The 17,475-nt window shown below is 40.8% G+C and overlaps 1 protein-coding gene across 8 annotated transcripts in view; it reads right to left on the reverse strand.

The window, feature by feature from the left end:
• The window catches only part of thrb (thyroid hormone receptor beta), a 98,970-nt gene that overhangs the window by 56,459 nt on the left and 25,036 nt on the right, over nucleotides 1–17,475 (reverse strand). For 3 of the 8 annotated variants that reach the window (XM_046058035.1, XM_046058030.1, XM_046058031.1), the window contains exon 2: nucleotides 16,509–16,601. The exons of the other annotated variants lie outside the window; for them this stretch is intronic. The gene's annotated coding sequence lies outside the window, so the exon portion shown is untranslated. The remainder of the gene's footprint in view (nucleotides 1–16,508; nucleotides 16,602–17,475) is intronic. 8 annotated transcript variants of the gene reach the window in all.

Consider the following 17,475-nt stretch of genomic DNA (forward strand, 5'->3'; position numbering starts at 1 on the left):
CTGATGAGACCAAGATAGAACTTTTTGGCCTTAATTCTAAGCGGTATGTGTGGAGAAAACCAGGCACTGCTCATCACCTGTCCAATACAGTCTCAACAATGAAGCATGGTGGTGGCAGCATCATGCTGTGGGGGTGTTTTTCAGCTGCAGGGACAGGACGACTGGTTGCAATCGAGGGAAAGATGAATGCGGCCAAGTACAGGGCTATCCTGGACGAAAACCTTTTCCAGAGTGCTCTGGACCTCAGACTGGGCCGAAGGTTTACCTTCCAACAAGACAATGACCCTAAGCGCACCGCTAAAATAACGAAGGAGTGGCTTCACAACAACTCCGTGGCTGTTCTTGAATGGCCCAGCCAGAGCCCTGACTTAAACCCAATTGAGCATCTCTGGAGAGACCTGAAAATGGCTGTCCACCAACGTTTACCATCCAACCTGACAGAACTGGAGAGGATCTGCAAGGAGGAATGGCAGAGGATACCCAAATCCAGATGTGAAAAACTTGTTGCATCTTTCCCAAAACGACTCATGGCTGTATTAGATCAAAAGAATACTTATGACCATGTGATATTTCAGTTTTTCTTTTTTAATAAATTTGCAAAAATTTCTACATTTCTGTTTTTTTCTGCCAAATTAACAAATAACGTTTGACCATGCCAAGACCACATGACCTACTGTATTTTATGTATGTGTAGGTGATAAACCAAAATAAATTTGCAAATTTTTCACATTACCATCAGAAAATAATTTAATGCCGTGGCATTTTGATTTCAAAAAGTTTTTTCTGAGTACTGTTTGCAGGCAACTACAGCAGCATGTCACTATGGAAACAAAGTGCAAATCACACAAATTGATTATGATTTTCAACTCTAAATATGAAGTTTGCACAGTGAAATTTGCACAGAAAAGTACCACTTGCAAATGGGTGACATTTATTAGCTGTAACTTTCAAACTAAAAGCAGCAGATTCAGCCCTTCAGCTGAGGACAACATCAGCCAGAGCAGATATTTTCATGATAATGAATGACACAAATATGTTATCTTCAGTCATTTCCTCTATAGTCAGTGAGAGAAACAGCATCTCTTTCAACATACAGTATCAAAACAGTCTCTCCCTCTGGTGCAGAGTGATTTGGACCTCATGCAAAGTGGCCACTGCATGAGGTCATACACAGATCTGTTTCAGAGGAAAGTTGCACAAATGTTTAGTTGCCGTATCGGCTTCTAGAGACGGATATAGACTTATAGTTAGGGCCGGCTCAGGTGAGCTCTGAGACATAATAAAAAGAAATAGATTCCATGGTGTGCAGCACCCTGTACCTGTTTTACATGGGGATGATTTATTGCAAATAAAACATTTTCTAAGCACTGGGTAAGGTTCTGCAAATATAAAACCTTCATGGGTTAAAAAATCATAATACAAGAAGTAATAATAAACCTTTTTTTTTTTTACAGTTGGAGGTGTCCTGTCAACAATTTTACAGATGTCAGACATCTTCTATAAAGACAGTTGGAAAAATGCTTATTGGGCTCATAGCATTTTTCTGTTGCAGTATTGTGAGTGATCACAGGGGCAAAACCATACCCAGCTCTGCCAGCACGTGGCTTCACAGTCTTCAGAACTGACCATTCGCTAAAACCCCGCCTTCCCCGAACAGCAATTGTCCAATCATAGCTCAGTAATCATATTTACGCATGGCAAGGCCTTGGATTTCTCCACATGCTGAAGCTGTGTCTGTGGGGCTGTAGTAAGAGAGATACCTGGTATTCGCAGAGTATTGTAATATTGCCCACCCCTACGCTAGACTGCAATATAAGAACAACGCTGTTTCTTTACTGCCGTGTCTTTTAGCATGATATTATGTATGTAGGCATCACCCTTAGTTAGTCAAGCCTGAAAGCTTAAACATTGCTCTACAGCAGGGGTTTTCAAAGTGCACGGCGAGCCTCCCCATGGGGGCTCAATCTGTTTCAGGGGAGGCTCAATGAAAGGAAGTGAAAAAATATGACAGTAGTTGTCAAAAGGAGATCACATTGAATAGGCTAAATGTGTGTGATTTGGTTAAAGAAACTGTTCAGAGATACAGTAGTTTAGATGATTTTTTACTGTTTTTCACAATTTCCCCAGACACATTACATTGGCGTCTTTTCCCACCTGGCTGCAACGGAAACACCTTCGTGAACCATCACCTCACGTGAACTTCTCAGCTCCGGACTGCCCCGCCAGGTGATCTCACAATCAATCAATCAATCAATCAATGCCGCTATTGGTATTCGAGAAAATAATTTAATAATTAAGCTACAAAAACATGAAAACCAAATCAATTTAATATTTGACATTTATCTCAACAGTCACAAACTCATAAATGCCTTAGGATAGACCATTTCTAGTTGTATTTGGTGTAGTCTGAAGTTATACCAAGAGCATTATTAGGCTATCTTGGCTCAACTGTTGTCTACGGGATAAAATAAAATAACCATGATCCCAAAGACATCCAGGAATTAAGTGAAACTAAGCAAGTAAACTAAAGGGGGGGGGGGTCCTAGCTATATTAACAACACAGCAGTGCTATTTACTGATCTTAACACACCTCCACTCTTGACAACAAATGTGTGTGTCTGTGTGTGTTCTTACATGTGCACGCCACTTTAAAAAGGTGAAGCGCAAAGCTGAGGTCAGTTTGATCCACATCTGGCAACAACATCTGTGCGATTCCTGAGCATCAGCCTCAGGCAGGTTACATAAACAGACTGCGATACACAGTCTGCCCCCTATCTGTGTCAGTGTTACCAACGTATTTAGTCTTACCTATTTAGAAGCTTTAGCCTTCAACAGAGGCCAAAAAAACATTACGTAAAAATAACAAACCCTGACGTGTTGTGAGATAGAAACTCAGTGAACTACAAATGGCTTGTTCCCCTCTTTATATCTCTACTCCTCTACTAAATTTAGACACAAACAGACAGATGTCCTTTTGGCACTGTAAGCAGGGTTAAGCTGAAACCTTCACCATACGACTGCATACATGTCGCATAAAAAGCTTCAGTCTGGGATGCGATGAAAGGGTAAAGAAAAGGTTACAGTGCAAAATCCCATAATCCAGTCCGAGCAGCAACAGGCTTTGGCTCGCTGCGACACGTGGACACATACAATGTCCCCCCCGAACAACTAGAAAGAGGATTCTTGAGTAATATACAGAAAAACAAACAAAACCAAAGCTGTCGTCACCATCACTTTTAATTGTGGCGCCACGTGGTGTGTCATACTGTCCATGTAGGACAGCACAATGGGACGGTGTCTCACAATAACTGTAAAACCACAACAGTGACTAGAAATGGACAATGATACAAATATGCGTTTTCTCAAATGCTGTTATAAATTGGCAAAAGTCTGATTTAAATCCCAGTGTACAATGATGTAATCTGTATAAGAATCTGCAAACAATAATGAATATGTGTCCATAAATTCCTAATAATAAAATAATGAAAAGAACACTGTAATTTAGAACTAATGATAGGGAGTCATACAAGAAATGAATCTTTGCACACCATTTAAAATAACAAAAATCAATCTCTAATTTAATAAACATTATTGACAGTGTAACAGAGCAGATTTTTGTTACTTTGAACTATTGGTGTGACCAGATTGTTTAAAAAAAAAGGTTGTGATGATACATTACATTTACTCATTACACAATATTGGGTTCAATAAAGTATATCAAGTGAAGTTCATGAGAATGAGGTATTGTTAATAGGATATGTTAACATTATTTTTAAGAAATCTGCAATTACAAAATATATGATTTCGATATTTATTCAACTAAAAGTCACAAAATGCAAAACAATGCAGTTGCATTGTACATTTTAATATTACGAGATCACGAGATCTCATCACACCCCTGGCTTTGAACTAATTTGACGAACAGTGTTCAACTGGTCCACGTTCATAAAAATAATTCAAATGAAAAAAATATATATATTAAGACTAAGATTCATGCAGCTCTGTAAGGCTGTAATAAATGCTTAAGTGGGCAATGCTAACATGCCGATGTTTAGCCCGTTTACAAACATCTTAATATAGTGTTAGCATGCTAACATTTGTTGATTAGCACTTGGCCATAAACCAAAGAATTGGACAAATTCAAGGACCAGGAGATCTCTAATGTCAGCAGGGTTCATCTGGGAACCATGGATACCTGTAAAATATTTTGTGCCAAACCATATTAACCATATTAAAGTGAAAACTTTGACCTGCTGGTGGCGCTAGAGGAAAAGTCAAGAGATCACAAAAGTTGTTGATTGTTGATTCATCCTTTGGGGATTCACTATGCACAGTAGAAAAAATGATACCATTCTGTGGGACAATGACCGGACAACCTTCACTATTTTCAGCGTATGTGTCTACAAACATAGAAGTCCAACCCCGTTAAATGGACTTATCACTAATCTTCTCCTGCAGTCACAGCTCCCCACCTGTGGCTATTTTCCATCCCTCATTGCAACCCTCCAGTTCCTTTTGCAACAACTTGATTCAGACTTGCTGGTTCTGGGGTTAAAAAAAAAGGCACATGGCGCGGTTTGCAATACTGAGCATGAGCAAAAATCATCGCACATTTATGACCAGTTCACCGAGCAACCACATTCAAAATGGAAAAGAAGAAAGAGAGGGGGTGAAGACGGTGCCAGAACAGCCCCAAATTAAAACCATGAAACCAAAACAGAAAAAGACGTGTTGAAATCAATGAGCCCTAACGTGTTATTAGTAAGCTTCCTCTCCCCATCTGCCCACGGCTTAACTTAAAGGGAATGACAACAAACACTTCTTGCCCCCTCTCGCCTGGCTACAGGCCTACACAACATGTGCATACGTGGTTTGATTGAGACGCCGTAGCCTCTGGGATCCCAACACTCGCAAAATAGTTTCCCCAATATGTCTCTCTGCCTTATTCATCCGTTACTTCCTTCATTCCCTTGGCCTCTCTATCCCCTCATTTCCCCCCCCTTCTTTCCCTGCTTGAAAGCAATCCAGCATTCAAGCAGCACACATATTTTGGCAGGCTCTGGGCTTTTCTTCCCCCAAAGTAGTGCATCCACATTCTGCTTTTTTTGCACTGCTTTTGTTTTTCACACAACCCTTGGCATTAGCAGAGAGGCTGGAGGAGGTGGGGGGTGACTGAGTTTTTTTTGCTTAAATGTAAATCTGTAACTATCCCAGGCAACTCAAATCAGACTAAAGCAGGCAAACAGTGCAAAACTGGACCAACACTGAGGAGACACATCCAGCTGAGATTAAGATGGAAAGGTCCCCAAACTGATTCTTCCTCTCACATGTAACACACATATTTTCTGTTTTCCAATTCGAGAGCAGCCAAAAACTAAAATCCATCTGGTCCGCATCCTGGAGATATGTGCTACATAATAAGATCAAGATACATGCAGACTACATGCGACTTTTATTTGCTCTTAAAGTATTGTATGAGGATTGCCAGAGTAAATAAATATGTCTTCTATAACATGTACTGTAATACTTGTGGAATATGATGCATTGCTGTAGATTAAACGGCCCAACTGTATATCCATCCATCCATCGTCAACCGTTTATCCTGCGTACAGGAGCCAATCCCAGCTGACATCGGGCGGGGTACACCCTGGACAGGTCGCCAGTCCATCGCAGGGCCACACATAGACATACAACCACTCACACCTAAGGACAATTTAGAGACACCAATTAACCTAGCATGCATGTCTTTGGATGGTGGGAGGAAGCCGGAGCACCCGGAGAGAACCCACGCAGACACGGGGAGAACATGCAAACTCCACACAGAAAGGCCGGGGCAACCGGGGTTTGAACCCGCGACCTTCTTGCTGTGAGAAAACAGTGCTAACCACTGCACCACCGTGCCGCCCCTTAACTGTATATAAAGTAGTTAAAATTAGTAGGGCTGGACCTGAATATTCGATCGTTGGGGACTCCTTCAATTTTTAATTTTGAGATTTGAATGTTGAGGGGTTTTTTCCACACACCTGACCTCTGCTCGCAGCAGTGAACAGAAAGCATAATGAAGCCGTCAGCTGTGTGGGAGCACTTTAAACTGAGTGATGACAGCGGCAATGTAGCAGTTATGAGGTTTATTAATTTTACAATTACTTAATTTCATTGCAGATCAAAACAGTCAAATAGCCTACATTTTAAAGTAAATCATTAAACTGTACTAGGCTACAATAAAAAAACAAACAAACAACATAATGAACACATTTAAATAACTATATTATTCCTGTATTCTGCTCAGCTCAGCCTCTCACAGTCTGGACTCTCAGCTATGGTTCTGCAGTATCTAGTCTTCCACTTCGCTCATCCCCGGCTCAGTATCTGATCCCTTCCACCCTGCAAATAAATATTCCTCTTTTATCTAACTCCTCACCTTTCTTAGTCCTGCCCTTGGGTCTAAAAGCAAAGCTGTAACAAAGTTAAAAACTAAGTTTTGGTATAGACAGTAGATAGTAGACTCTCTCCCTCTCTCTCCCTCTCCTCCTCCTCTTTAATCGATACAGCATAGTATCACGATATTTTGCAAAGCAATATCTTATCGTAACATGAACGTCAAGATCGATCTTTTATTATATAAATTGTACATGAGAAGTTCCTTTTTGGCACTAATGAAATTGCTTTTTCAGTCCACTAGAAAAAGAGTTTTGCTTTGGGGACACAATTTGAAGTTGGGAAAAATTCGCAATAATATTGTATCGTGGGGTCTCTGGTGATTCTCACCCCTAGTAGTTTATATGATAGCGAACAAACTGCTGCAATTGAATTTATGGTCGGTGTCGTATTTGGTTTTCTGTTTCAAAATTCTTAAAAAGGTATTTTTGGTCTCTGCCTATTGATGACCTGAACCAAATCAACATGGCAACTGAGCCTGGCCAGACCACAGTGAGTGAGGTGAAATTTGCAGGCCGACTTTGCAAGGCTAAACATGAGGGGCTGTGGTGAGACAACAGCCATAATGTGCAAAAATTCCAAAACTTGGACAGTAAGCAGCAGATTGCTGAGGTAGTTCTCCATCTCTTTCATCTGCTTAAACAAGAACAGTCTGTACAACACATCTGTTTTACATATTACACAGTTTAAATGAATTAAATTAGGTCAGTTCAAAAGTTAGTAGTTACTCTGAGTGACCAATACCTCTTCTAAACCAGCAATGGACAGCCCTGTCATCAGACAAGAACACAGATATTTGACAATTCTCCAAAGCCTAGATATGGTTCAATGCCAGCATTTGCAAAATGTATTCTTGTGAAATGTATTAAAATATGTTTATGATTAGGGTTAGGGAAAGATCGTATAAGTTTACAGTGGTAGGGTCTATGACGGGATGCAAAACACAGAACCTGTGTTGAATTTGGACACTACACACCCATCCGCAACCCAGACCTCCTTCAGCCAGGGGTATCGTCAAAGCAAACTAGTTCATCCAAGACGTTGTCTGACCATGCCTAATGGCAAATGTGTTGATAGCTGTTCCAAACGGCAACACTCAAAAGCAGCAAATAAAGCCATTTCCTTTGGGCTCTGGAACAATTTACGACCAGCCTAACAAAAGTGATATTGTACTTTAAGACAATCCTGATATTTTTCCATATCCACATCCCCCTGGAAGTGAGTGCAGATGACTGAAACTGGCACAATCACTCAGGCAAGACATAACTGATACTGCAAATCTTCATGTGCTGACAGAACCACACATAGTTTAGCTGAGTAGCCTCTGTGTGCAAAGTGCTACTTTTAGACACGGCACCCAGTTTGGGGAATCTAGAGAATCTGGGCCACATCATAACGAGGAACAATACAAAGAGACAAACAGGACAGACAGGGGTCTCTTTCATTTGGCCAGTGTGGACACTCAATGGTTTAATACCACATGCTGTTTTGCCTTCCATGTCCCATGTACCCTAAGTGCGCTGTCTCACTCGTTGAGCTCCCTGTGCTGACCATATTTGTGTGTGTGTGTGTGTGTGTGTGTCGATATGCAGCCAAACTAGGACAGTGAGTCCAGCTGAAGCCTCATGCACAGCTGTGAGTCTAGAAGAGGCCCTTTGTGTTGGGATACATTCATGCGCCCTGAAGGAACATAAAATTCTAAGTCAGTGCATAAGAAAGGCCCTGGTATAGTTAGGAGTAATGGATGCATTTTGGACGTCTAAAGCTAAGTACAAAGCTCTTCACTGCTGCTCTCTCTGACAAATATTCCTGTCGTCGTTAGCCTCTTGATTATCTCATTCTACATCCATTAGTGCCTGGTCGCATTTCTGCATCCAGTAATTCACCATTTTCCCTTGACTCCCAGCCAAGGGAATTGCTCACACTCACACCATCAACTCATTGGGAGTCCATCAATTTCAGATAAAGTGCAGCTACGCGACTGAGGAAAGTCAGCCGATGTGTGGAGGCAAAGCAAGTTTGTCGGTGGGGGAAAGTTGTCCGTGACTGATCTTTTCGTGTAATTGGCTGTCAAAAGCAACTCACATTTGCATTCCTCCTGGCTGTTTCCATCTGCTTTCATGCTAATTTAAATTTACTCAGGAGCTGCTTGAAACCACGGTTTAGATGCAATCAGAGCCTCTAACACCAGCCACAATCAGACTACAGACATGGTAAGATGGTCACTGGTGACTGTCCAGCCTTTCACAGCAGATGTCAGGAAAGCAGGATCATTATGAAAACACACACGCGCGCGCACACACACATCTAGCAAATGTCTTTACCACTGTGCTAACTGCAGCAAGCTGACAAAGAGGAACCTTGACCCTGACCTGAACCCAAAGCTGTGAAATCACTATAAGGATGCCCAATTGCACACACACACACACACACGCACACACATTCCCATACATAGTCTGATGTTTTTGTTCATCCACCCACTAAGTATTACTTAACAAAATGTCTTAGGGCCTGATCACATAGGATGTGATGTGAGAGCTGCTGTTTTCTGATTATTTTCAGTATGTTTTTAAGGGGTTTTTGCACCACCTCTGCTCCCTGTGTGTCTCACATTTTAGTCACCCAGTGTACGTCATATATTTTTGAGAAATGCTCTGAGCACACATGAAAAATATTCCGTATTTAGTGCTGAGTGGAAAGGCCTTATTTCTATCTCTAGGCTTATTAAGCTGTTTCTTCAAACCTTGAGTGGCATCATTAACATTACTGGATTGATAAGAATTACTTTTTTCAGTTGGACAACAACATTATCTATTGTCATTCTCTTCACTAGCTAAGTGACTGGCAGCAACTTCAATTTTAACTTAATTGTCCCCAAGGGGAAATTTGTCGTGCAGCCAAGTAAAACACAGAACACACAGAGACCTAGGCACACCGACTAGGATTCTAAAACAAAAAGCCAATTAGTGTACCTCACGTTTAAAAGCCTACAAAGCAAATTAGCAAATTCTGTGTGATCAAGCTCTTAAAATGTGTGAAACCTCTGGTAAAGGATAACTCTATCTTAACAAGCAACAAAAAGGACCCATATTGTCCCAAATGTGATATGAGTGATTTCTGGTCTAACAGCTCTGTGGTACAATCCAATTATCCATCCTATATCTTGTCAACAAGTGAATCATGTTATCTCTACATTAATTCCAGACTAGGATAAAATAAGACCTGACTTGACCAGTGATCAAAAGCTCAGAGCTGCTGCTGGGCATTACAGGCTAGAGGGTGACACAGGAAGTGGATTTTCACTCCTGTCCCATCCCGTTCCCAATAAAAAACTTAAAAGAAAAGTGTGTTAATTCATATTAGAACTGCATATATTATATAAAAAAAGCAGACCTATGATTCCTGTCACGCCCACTCCTGTTGACCCTTCCCAGTCCCATTATGATTACAGAAACTGGAAATGTGGAAAGCTGACTCCCATAATGTGGGAATTTCACAAGAATCCAGTGACCCACAGGATTTCGGAAAAAATGTCAGCCTCTATTACAGGTGCCAGGCTACTGCAGGGGTGCACAATGACGCTATTAAGAGAGGTTGCTTTAAGCATTTGATCAAACAACCAATGCTGTCATTATTCTGCTGAGGAAAGTCTCTTTTATAACTACCACTTTTACATTTTTCGGCGCTTATTTTTATTTTTTTACAATCTTTTGGTAGGATTATTGGAAGCCACTATAAAACCCATTCACTGTGGCGAGGAAGCTGGAAACTATTTAACAAGCACTTTATTCCTTACTATTTTACTTAAATTTAGACCCTCAGCAGTTCTTCTTCCTCACTAATTTGACACAAAGCGAGCCAAGTTGTGATTTAGAACCACATAGCACCAAAGCACTCAGAAAATCAGTTCCATCCACTGACTTAACACTAAATTAAGAAGATGCGTGAATTGTTTTCTTCATTGGACCCAGCTTGTTCAGAAACACTTTGACTGAAGTGCATATGAGCTTGTTTAAACTAACCCCCCCTCCCCCAAAACTGCAAAAACTGCAGGCCTCCCCATTGTTTTTAGCCTACAATTGGCAACATTAAAAGTATGCAGCATTTGCTATTAGCTGTTCCTGTTTGCAGAGTTCCCATGTACGGACAGACAACAATCACTGGATTACTTTGATTGATACTGAAGAAAACTTGAAAACGTGATTATTTGCAGGAAAGTTCTGGAGTTCTAAGTCTATTTTTTTATCATTTCTATAGTAGATTTATCACAATAAACTCAGAAGATAATGACATCCTCAGAGACTCCACCTGCTGACCATGTTGGTAAGCAGCAACATCTGTGGCCAAACTACAATAACTGACATCCTGTTGTTTTCAGAACACCTCACACAGTATCTTGGCCTCATATCTCTCCCTCCGTGTCCTTACTCATGCTTACAATACAAATTGACAGTTTTTGTAATGTGCCTGTATAATGTCATACTGTATAGTATGACAGTCTTTATAATGCCTTATGAGCTGCTCAAAATAATGACATGTTGTTATTTTTATTATTGACAGATGATTTATTATCTTCATGCGACAAATAACAACTGGCTCTACTTTCCTCTGTGTGTAAAACCAAATGATGTTTTTTTTTAGCACAAACTAAAATAAAAAACCCAGTGGAAGTAAGGCATCCTAGCCTTATCCGTATTCACAGCTTCTCATTAGACCCGGTCTCGGTGGACAGGGAAGCACAGAGGAGAAGCAGATATAAAAACAAAATGGTGCAATAAGACCATGAGAGAGAGAGAGAGAGCGAGAGAGAGCGAGAGAGTCAGCTATTTCAGTGCATTATAATTTCAGAGAGTGGAGTGAGTCAGCAGAAGATCGAGCAGATGAGGAAAAAGACAGCGGGTTTACAAGAAGGAGACTATTAGGGAGGAGGACAGATGGTTGGTGTAAAGGAGAGAGAAAGGAGAAAATGAATTAGGCAAACTACAGAGCAGCACCAAACAATATCCAGAGTCCAGAGGGCCTTTTGAAACAGCGGGGTGATGAAACCTCTTGTGCTTGTTGGCAGTGGGACAGCGCAGGGGCCACGCAGCTCTGAGCACCGCAGCCAAAGCGTTACGTAACAGGCCACAGTGCTGAACGCTCCCATTCCCAGCACCCCTTTAAGGCGAAGGCACACTAGCCATAAGACAGGAGAACTTGCAAAAAGCTTAAAGCCTTGCTAGCTGCATGCTGCATGTATAGGATAAAATGTTCGTTTACCCCACATTCTGAAATACTCTTGTGAAATCACAAATAATTTGTGGTTGCATGTCACCTTTATTTCAGATCAGGGTATAGGGCCCAAAAAAACCTGATCGGGCAGATGTCTTTGGACTGTGAGGACTAAGGTAAACAGACCAGCTAACTGATCAGCAACACCATCCTTAAGCCGTGTAGCCAGTGGAGCAAAAAACACCCTGGGACACTCATTTTTTTTTTTGTCCAATATTATTTGTGATATTGATTACTTTCCGACATGCTTGAATTATTGGTGTATGCACTTTCCTTCCGCATAACTGCATAATCTTAAGTGGCCAGGAACATAATTTTGTTCACTTGGTATGCAGACTAAAAAACATTGAACCATCTACTTAATAAAGACTGGGGTGTGACTGTGATGGCGGACCATGATTTACAGCTGCTGTGGCTACTGTTTGTGGGGGAACTGGTATCTCTGACTTCTACAATCTCTCCCCTCCCAACTGTTCCCTGACACACTGGCACCAAACTGTGGTTCTGTAAAGAAGCACGCTTGATATGTTTCTAAAATACTGACATTAAATGCAGCCCCCCCCCCCCCCCCCCCCCCCTACAGTAAGTTTGGCCTGTTATCCACAGAAATAAAACCTCCACCCAAACAACGTTACATAATGGAATAGGGAAAACAAGGAAGTTCCACCCTTCATCAATGTGCACACATGCAGAACCATTATTACCTGAATATCGCCTTGTGTTTTTTTTCCCCCCATCTACAACAAAGGCAGCATTTTATGTTTTATGATACACTTAATTTAAAATACGGTATGCTCATTTCACTTTTACCATCAACTGTTGACAAGACCTCCATTTTCCCTGTCCATGTAGGGAGCATCTCTTAAACTCTGAAAAATGAAGAACCCTCTTGGATGAGAAAACGTCTTTGAGTTTCTTCGACCAAGTCCAGTTGCCCTTGACTTTAACACACGTTGGATCTTTATTAGGGGTATGACGAAACACAATACCAACGAGACGAGACAGGAGATGGGTTCATGAGATCGAGACGAGACAACATTTCTCTTAGCGCTACAGTGGGTTTACTTGATTACCATCACGGCGTATGCCGGTGTCCAACAACATAGGTTTTTTTAACCAACATCCAAATACGACTCATATGAGCGTATCCTAAAATAACGCCCCTACCGGTAACGTTTGTCCCAAAACGGGAATTTCGAACTCCGTTTCCTTGCCCACGTTACGTAAATTACGTTCTATGTTACATGACATAAACACTTGGACACCGCAGTGACACAAAGGAGGTGAACCCTACCTGCTAGCAGATCGGCTATCAGGCTGCAGCTGATGGGTTTACTGGTCAACAGGCATAGAATCACTGACTTAGGTTTAGGCACACACCCATGTGTAGGTTAGGGTATGGGGCTGTGGGGGGCCTAATATAGTTAACTAGCTAGCTAACGCTAATGCTACAAAGCTAACGCAGCTCATGCTACTTAACTTTATTTTTAAAAAAACAAACCAGTGTTGTTTCACACAGGAACCAAATGCTGGTCTCTCAGGTGAAAAGCAGCCAACTTACTATCCTTCCACCCAATCCACACCACCACAGAGAAATCTCGTCACATTTTAATCCTGCAAGATCTTGTGCCACAAGATCTTGTCACACCCCTAATCTTTATGTTTCAGTCCAGTTGCTGTTTTCACATCCGTCTTCATGCCTACTAGCATTGCATAGTTCTCCTTATTTTACAACCTGCAGAGAGCGTCACTATGAGAGAATGTCAACATGACTAGCAGCATGATGGGTAAACCAAAATACAAAAACGATAGGGATCAATGACATCCCCAAAAATTGCTATCTGGATGGGCATTAACAAGGAAAAGGTAATTGGTGTAAACCCTTAGCATACACCCCCCCCCCTTTCCGCTCTTCCCCTGGCAAGTCCATGTGGTATCAATATTTTACAAAGATAATCACGTGCCTTCTTACCCCAACTCACCCCATCACTCAGTGAGCACCATGAAGCAGCACAGCCAGGGGTAGAAAAGTGAAGATGAAGGCTTTTACAGCTCCTCTCCCTCTATCTCCATGAATAATTCAACCCCATCTAGGCCTGAGAGCATTTTTCAACTTTCCCTGAAGCATTAAAACACAGTGGAGCTCCACACTGACTGCCAGGGGGTTCATAAGCTCCTCATACCTAACATAAATCCACTCCCGATTATAACAGGATCACATTAGGCCACACAAACAGAGGTTTCGCTGAAGGCACAGGCACACGTACTGTGTAAACCCACACAGGGCCCCGTGCTATCTGTTTTGTAGAAATCATGCACTAAATCAGGGAATGTGGATTCAGAAACAGTATTTGAAATTGATGCAGAAAACCAAGGTATTTGCAAATTTGCTGGAAAAAATACTACCACTTCTAAATCACTTCAGAATCTTGCTACCTTTGTGCGTATCAAGCACCCCCTTTTTTTTCAAACTAACTACTTCTCTGTGAATGCCATATTATGGCATTACTTACTCTATGTATACTAAAATTGGCACTGAGTATCATTAGTGACCCTTTGATAAAAGTGCTGATAGGACGCCTTAGTTGCACTTTTTCCAGTGGTGGGAGAAAGTCATTGTTTTGCAAGTCTCAAGTCTTGGCTATGAAGTGAAGAAGTCGGGATGGCGTCGCATGCTCATTCACTGTGACTAAAAACAATTTTAGGGGAAACACTGAATATATTAATTTTAATTATGCATCTTTAACAACCCAGTGCTAGCTAATACTGGCTAATATCAATGTATTGTTCTTTGTGCTGCCTCAAATGTCAAACTAAGTTGGAAGTTGTTTTACCTCCATCTGTATCAGTCAACTCTTTTGCATGTTGCATTCCATGTTTTGCTGACCACAACATATTGTTTATGGCCAAATGAGTTATTCTGAGGTAACAGCTGTTGCATGTCTGCTGGTCTGCACTGACAAACTGCTTGCACAATATGATTGGCTGCTGTCACATTGATTCAAAGTACAGCTGTTTGCAGAAATAAATAATTCATGACATACTTTTTTATAACATAAGTTCAAAGTCTTTGGCTTGGGGAAGATATCAAGTCTAATCTCAGAGTAAGTCACAAATCATTGATGATAAAGTCAAAGTCACCAGATTTGGGACTTGAGTCCACACCTTGAGCTTTGTTACAATGTTAAATACAAAATACAGTCTAAAACTGTTGATTGGTGACACTTTTTCCATTTTGAATTTGACTTTTAAACTTGAATTTAGGTGCACATAGGCATACAGTTCATATTCAGTAAGAAATAAGAGGAAACCACAACTTACCTGTAATGGTGTCAGTGGTTGAGTATCACAGTCCAGTACATGGAAGAGAGAAAAAAATATAACATCAATTTATTGCACTGTAAATCTCAGGACTGTATATTCAGACAGTCAATCTGTGTCAGATGCATAACCCCATTCACCACAAGTCACATGTCATGAACACTTTGGAGACTTGAGTTTTATGCTTCTGAGAATGGTAAACCCTGGTGAATGAGGCCAGGCCGCACAGTCGGATCCACTTTAAGTGCTCTCAGTGTACATTTCAATCTAAATTAGGTTTTACTTTAAGGCCTCCCTATGATGCTTTGTGCAGCTACTTTAAAATGTTTGTTAAAAGATAACCACACAATGACTAGATGCTATACCGTATATGTTGAAACGTTACTGGCCACAACCTTCTCAGTAAAGAATGGTAAAGGAAGTCTGTGTGTCAACATGTAGATGGCACACAAGATTATCTGCTGTCAGCATTTTTCTGAACCACATGGGAAATGTGAAACAAGTGTACCAACACCTGTAACTAGTTCCTGTTTTTCAGTCATAGGAGTCAAAAATGTACCACTGCCAATCCATGTGAAGCTTTACTACATAGAACCGGGTGGGAAAAATAACAAAAATACAAATTTCAAAAGGCACCAAGCCAGTCCATTTGGAACCTTGATCAGAAAGGGATTCTATCAGGTTCAAATTAAGTTCATCAGGGAGGCTACATATTCAAAGCAGGCCATGTGGATCATGCAAATGGATCTACTTGTGATTTTAAAACAAATGTGGTTGCATTCAATTACAATTACAAGTGTGTAACTTTGCATATGGACGACAGGGACATGTCCTTACCAATAATTTGGAATGGCAGAACAGTCCCTACCATTTTTTAATGACAGTAGCTGCTAAGTGCAACAACAATGTTGGAAGAGTCTATTCAGCTCTGTTTGCACTGGTAATGTCTAGTCATTAACTGCTGACATTGTTAGTTATTTTAATCACCAGGAAAATCTCTGCTTGTGCACAACTATTATTATTATCTGGGGTTCTCCTGCAATTTGTAATAATCGCAAATTCATTCTTGAGTCTCTGCTACTCTGTCCTAGTTAAAAGTTCCATCCAAACACAGAGGTCATCTGATAAAATACATCAGTAATGTGCAAGTGATTTAGAAAAGCACTGTATTGAGCCTGTAGTGGATATTAGTAATGAAAACTCTGAAAGCAGTTTAGGTGCAAGCAGCTTAATCTAAATGCTCAGCATAGAGAATACCCATCAGATAAGAGAATTCTCAAAGACAATTAAACAGTGGGTGAAAGAACAGAGCTGGAATCAGGACATGGTAAACCTAAAGCATAAAGACTGGAATTAAGGGGAAACCCTGGCTCTGTCCTCCCTACACCTCTGAAGCTTATTTGCATATTGTTTGTTCTGTACACAAACAAGATGTAAAAATGACAATTTGTGAATTAGGTGCTAGAAATGTTTCTTACAAAAGCGACTCCCCGTTCTTCCCTTCTCCAGTCTTGGTTTAACAGGCAACCAGTGCTATAGCCTGAGACACTCTGCACAAGTACTGTACATTTCTGTAAGGGTAAAACAAATGAGACACAACGTGAGCATTAGTTTTGGTAGGTGTATTTTTTTTCTGTAGACTAACTGCGTTTCTGCATTTGGTCTTTATCAAGATCACCATAAAACAGATTACCAACCAGACATGAGATCGACTTTGATCTTCTCATGTCACTCTAAAGACAGTGAGTAGGTATATTTCCATAAATATTGAACTGTTCCTTTACGAAATGTTCCAATCTGTCAACAGGCTCAATAACAAAACTCATTAGCCTACTGCTATGCGATACAGGGATCAAAATCCCAAATCACAATTTCCCTGACAAATTCCGGTCCAGTGTGAATACAATCTGTAATTCGAAAAAGCAAATTTATTGTACAAACATCCTGCCATACTTTGGTCAAGAGAGTGGTGACCAGTTAACAGTAAAATGACTCAAAGTGACCTAATTTCACACAGCCTAGTTCTTGTAAGTTATTTTTCAATTTACTAGATGTAGTACAATGCAAGGCCATCAATCAGAAGAGTATAAAGCAGTCCAACTGCCGCATTCATGTGACCCGCTGCGTCAGACTTTTCAGCGCCACAGCAATCCCCTTCAGCATAACACTGCCTTATTTATCCCCATTTACCAGCAGTTATTCAGTCACCTAAACAACATGGCTCTTTGAGCTAAGCTTCCAATCAAGTTTGCAGTTCTCTATAGTTTGGGTGACCCTGTAGCAAATGCATCTCTGGATTTTAAATTGCAACTGTTAGTTCGTGGACTTGATTGGTCTTGCAGGGTATAGAAAGATCAATAACATAGCTGAATCTCTGTAATCTATCTAAAAACTATCCCTTTAACACACATTTTTTTTCTAAGTGGAACTGTTTGAGTTACTTAT

The sequence above is a fragment of the Micropterus dolomieu genome, linkage group LG09, assembly GCF_021292245.1.
Source record: "Micropterus dolomieu isolate WLL.071019.BEF.003 ecotype Adirondacks linkage group LG09, ASM2129224v1, whole genome shotgun sequence".
NCBI classification, from domain to species: Eukaryota; Metazoa; Chordata; class Actinopteri; order Centrarchiformes; family Centrarchidae; genus Micropterus; species Micropterus dolomieu.